The sequence below is a fragment of the Aquarana catesbeiana genome, linkage group LG04 (genome assembly GCF_042186555.1).
Source record: "Aquarana catesbeiana isolate 2022-GZ linkage group LG04, ASM4218655v1, whole genome shotgun sequence".
Lineage (NCBI taxonomy): Eukaryota > Metazoa > Chordata > Amphibia > Anura > Ranidae > Aquarana > Aquarana catesbeiana.
In genome coordinates, this window is record NC_133327.1 from 320,086,522 (window position 1) to 320,091,965 (window position 5,444).

General features: G+C 44.4%; 1 pseudogene; it reads left to right on the forward strand.

The window, feature by feature from the left end:
* Window positions 1-596: 596 nt before the first annotated feature.
* On the forward strand, window positions 597-715 carry LOC141141668 (5S ribosomal RNA; annotated as a pseudogene).
* Window positions 716-5,444: the final 4,729 nt, after the last annotated feature.

Below are 5,444 nucleotides of genomic sequence, written 5' to 3' on the forward strand. Positions count from 1 at the left end.
AATCTCTCCCTTTTTTTCATGAAGGTGCATATCTCCATCTGCCTATTTCCTCTCTCACTAGTAATATTTTCTTTCAAAGTGGAAAATCTTCTTTTTCAGTGCGTAGCTCTGCTTTCCGATCTAGCTGCTACACCTCGGGTACAAGGTTCTGGCTCCTTTTCTAGCCAGATTGAGGGCCCAAGGTATAACAATTATGGTTTACCTAGTCGATCTGTTCTTGTTAGACCAGTCGGTAGCCCGCTTAGACCAAAAGTATGGTCACCACATTCGACTACCTGGAATATCTAGGTCGGATTCTCAACCTAGGAGGAATCTTCTTTAAAACATGAAGAAAATACTTGGGTCTGATCATAGGTACACCCAGAAAAGGGTATTCGTACCCCAGGCTAAGATCAGCGCCATAAAGGACTGATCTAGGTAGTCGAAGCAAGATGTTTTTCTCCTATTCAACTTTGCGTGAGGTTGTTGGGAAAGATGGTGGCTTCATTTGAGGCCATTCTTTATGCTCAGTCTCATTCTAGATTGCTGCAAAGCAGTAACCTATCAGTTGAAACAGAGAATTCAAGCTCTATATTCCCAATGTGTCTGACTCCAAAGTCTACGGCCACATCACCCTGATAGCGCTTAATTTCGTCCAATCTTGGAGGCTAAGCAGGGTCGGGCCTGGTTAGTACCCGGATGAAAGACCACCTGGAAATACCAGGTGCTGTAGGCTGAGTGCGCCGGAGCCTCAGTTTATGGTTAACATCCAAAAATCTGCATAGGGGAAAATCCTTATTTCAGTTACCTGGGAAATAGTATCAACATATGCCAACCTTTTTTTTGTTAGGTTGGGGGACAGTCCTGAAAGAGGCAGCTGTCCAGGAGAAGTGGCCTAGCTCAGAAATGGCCTTGCCCAATAACATTTTAAAAATTCAGGCAGAACACTTGGTTCTGAGGGCCTGAATGTCAGTTTAAGGTATTGTCCTGCTAGGAGTCAATCCGTTTATGATACAATGGCCTATATTAATCACCAAGGGGGCACAAGAAGTTGTGCGGCCCAGAGAAAGGTGAATCTTATGCTATCTTGGGAAGAAGACAATGTACTTTGCCTATCGGCAGTTTTCATTCTAGGAATAGAAAATTGGTAGGCGGACTACTTGAGTCGCCAGCAGTTTTTCCTGGGAGAATGGTTCCTTCACCCTGATATCTTCCTGTCAATATGTCAAGGATGGGGGATCCCAGGCATAGATCTGTTTGTGGCCAGGATCAACAAAAAAGATTGACAACTTTGTGTCAAGAATGTGTCAAGAACATGCGGAACGGATGCCTTGCTATTCCCGTGGAATCGGTTCTCACTGATTTGTGCATTCCCTCCTATTCTGCCTGCATCCACAACTTCTTCACAGGATCAACCAGGAAGGGAAGTCGTTGATTCTTGTGACCCCCAGCGGGGTCCAGGAAATTTTGGTATGCAGAGATCGTAGAGATGGCAGTAGGGAACCCATGGACCCTACCTTCACGGCCAGACCTTCTCTCGCAAGGTCCGAAGTTCCATCCTACTTTACAAACGATAAATTCAACGGTTTGGCTATTGAGGCCCACACTCTGGGCTGTCAGGTTCGGTAGTTTTCTACCTTGGTTTATGCAGAGCCAGCCTCCATGGTTATATATTATGGAGTCTGGGAAACATATGTCTCCTGGTGTGAAACCAGGAGCTGCACCCCAGGAAATAAGTCTAGGTAGAGTCTTTGATTTTTTTCTGCAGATGCGGTGAGAAATAAAGCTGGCCTTGAGTGCTTCTAAAGACAGGTCTCGGCCTTATCTGTATTTTTTCAATGACCACTTGCTTCGCATTCTTTGGTCCATAACTTTATTCAGGGGGTAACTCGGCTTAATCTCCGGTTAAGTAACTCCCGAACCCTTGGGACTTGAATTTAGTTTTGTCGGCATTACAAAACAGCCTTTTTTGGGCCGATACGACATATTCCCTTGGTCCTTTTTTTGACAAGGAAACTATTTTTTCTGCTGCAAGAAGGGTACCAGTATTGGCTGCTCTTTCTTGTAAAGAGCCATATTTTTGTTGTTCACAAGGATGAGGTAGTATTGCATCCTCATCCTAACTTTTTACCAAAGGTAGTATCAGGTTTTTATGTAAACCAGGATATTGTTCTACCGTCCTTTTTCCAGAACCCTGTTCTTTGGAAGAAAAATCACTACATTTTTTTTTTGATGTGGTGAGAGCACACTTAAAGGCGATTGCTCAGATTTGGAAAACGGATGTTTTTATTCATGTTGCCTGAAAGTCCTAAAGGAGGACAGGCAGCATTGAAATCTACTATTCTAAATAGATTTGACAAGTAATTGTTCAAGCTCATGGTTAAAGAGGTGGATTCCACCCTCTCAAATCAAAACACACTCCTCTAGGGATGTTAGTGCTTCCTGGGCAGTGCATCACCAAGCCTCCGTGGCTCAAATCTGTAAGGCCGCAATTTGGTCTTCAGTCTATACATTTACCAGATTCTATCAAATAGATGTAAAAGGTCATGAGGATATCACCTTTGGGCGCAGGGTACTGCAGGCTAAAGTATTAGTCCTCTAGTCTCTTATTGCCCTACTTTTTGTTGTGTCTCCCTCCCTTCAGTTGGCATTGCTATGGGACATCACACATAGTAACTACTATGGCTCTGTGTTCCGTGATGTACTTCAAGGAAAAGGATTTTACAGGTAAGCTGTTTTAAAAATCCTATTTTTTAGCTGCCCAACTGCAACATTTAACTGGATGGGATATACTAAATATGTTAGACCCCTCTAGAACTCTGTTGATATCTTCACTTGCGGATTACTCTGCAATGCAGGGACTTCTGGATCTGGCACCGCATTGCCCCACGGTACAGATGATTCTGAAACTCTGGACAGAGTTGAAAAGTAGACTGAGTACAGAGGGCTTTATGGAATCGACTCCAATTTGGAATAACCAATCCTGCCCCGAAACTTACCAATCAGGTTGTGTGGAGAGAAGCTGGAGTCACATACCTTGTACACATATATGATGGGTTAGAATTGAAATCTTTTGATCAACTATGGGAAGAGTTCCCCCATTGCATAACTGATACTTTATGTTCTTACAACTGCGACATGCTATTAGAGCACCGAATAGGGGTTCAACCCTGCGACTGCATGACTCGGATTTCTTAAATCTATATTCACTGCCACAGATAAAAAAGGAATTATCTCCCGCATCAACGCCTGTTTACTTATCCATATCCAAGCTGGAAAAATGGGAAGTTGATATAGGTCCAATAGATGGGCATAGGTGGGACCAATTATTGACAGCAGGCCCGCTGGTGTCTGTGTCAGCTGCCCAAAAGCTAACACATTTGTTTATTCTTCATCGCTCTTATAGGACACCATTGCAGTTACATAAGTGGTGTAGAAAGGACTCTCCTTTGTGTGCAAAATGCCAGTTACACCAAAGAACTCTAATTCATATGTTGTGGAGATGTCCCAAACTGGTATGATATTGGCAGGAGGTGCTGGGAATGTTTAATCATACCATACCTAAAATACACAGCTGCAACTTGTCCCAGTCACTTGCCTACTTGGCGGATTTGAGGAAGACTTATATCCCCCTACTACATACATAGTGATACTGAGGCTGTTATATTTAGCCAGGAGACTAATTGCAAGATAGACTGCCCCTACATCCCACCAAAATAGTTTTCAACAATTTTCATAATCGATTAATCGGCCAGCCGATTAGTTGGCCTGCATACAGAAGGCATTATTTGTTCACATATCAGGAAATACGGTGAAGCACACATACAGCTCAGTATACCATCCATACATGTCAAAAGAGACAGAGCAGCACACATACAGCTCAGTACACCGTTCACACATGTCAGTAAGTGCCTGAGAACTTGGGAATGTGTTAGTAGCAATCCCTCATGGGACATGTAGTCCTGGGCAGGAAGTGAGTGCTTCTAAAGGCAGAAGTTTTTTTACCTTGCTATAGGGACACATTATACTGTACTTTGCAGCTTGCTATTGGGACAGTTTGAAGGCAGGAGGAGCCAGAAGTGTTGGTGGGGGACCCCAGAAGAAGAGAATCAGGGCTGCTTTGTGCAAAACCATTACACAGAGCAGATAAGTATAACATGTTTGTTGTTTTAAAAAAAATCACTTTAAAGACTCTGTGCAGGGAAGATCAGCATCTGAACCCAGAGAAGGTGGAGACTGATAGACTGGAGGTACTATAAGGCATCACAATTACATTTAAAGTACATTTTTACCAGTATTATGCATTATATTTAAAATGATTATAGCCATGGGAAAAAAAGCCTCAGCTTTTAGTAATACTTTAATATAAAAGATTTATATCTCCCACCCCTCATATAGCTTCATGTCTGACTCCTAGTTAAAATGCCCATATATCCTACTTCTGGGTGTATTTATTATTATATATATATATGATATAACTAATATATATTATTACTTTCACTGTTTCACAGTATAAATGAACCCCTTATAGTATCGATTATCTGCTCTTTTTGTACTATTAAGGGCTAATTTTTGTTTTTTTAACCCATGATGACAGGAGATACAAAAAAAGCAGGCTGCTGCTACTAAACGTTAAACATCTTATGCCACGTACACACGAGCGGACTTTCCGTCATACTTGGTGGTCCGCCGGACAATCCGATCGCGTGTAGGCTTCGGCGGACTTTTTTCCCCTAAAACATGTTTTAAATCTTTCCGTCGGACTCAGTTTCTGACGGAAAGTCCGTTCGTCTGTATGCTGGTCCGACGGAAAGCCCGCTCATCTGTACGACGCAAGGGCAGGGTATTGCATCTCACGCTCGCTGCAATAGCAAAAACAAATTTTCCTATTGCGGCGAGCACGGGGCATACCAGGCCCTTAGGTCTGGTATGGATTTTAAAGGGAACCCCCTATGCCGAAAAAACGGCGTGGGGTCGCCTCTAGAATCCATACCAGACCCTGATCCGAGCACACAGCCCGGCCGGTCAGGAAAGGGGGTGGGGACGAGCGAGCGCCCCCCCTCCTGAACCATACCAGGCCGCATGCCCTCAACATGGGGGGTGGGTGCTTTGGGGGAGGGGGAGCCCTGCGGGGCCCCCCCACCCCAAATCACCTTGTCCCCATGTTGATGAGGACAAGGGCCTCTTCCTGACAACCCTGGCCGTTGGTTGTCGGGGTCTGCGGGCGGGGGGCTTATCGGAATCCGGGAGCCCCCTATAATAAGAGGGCCCCCAGGTCCCGGCCCCCCACCCTATGTGAATGAGTATGGGGTACATGGTACCCCTACCCATTTACCTAGGGAAAAAGTGTCAATAATAAAACACACTACACAGGTTTTTTAAATAATTTATTAAACAGCTCTGGGAGGGGTCTTTCTCCGGCTTCGGGGGTATTCCTCTGGCTTGGGGGGTCTTCTTCCGGCTTC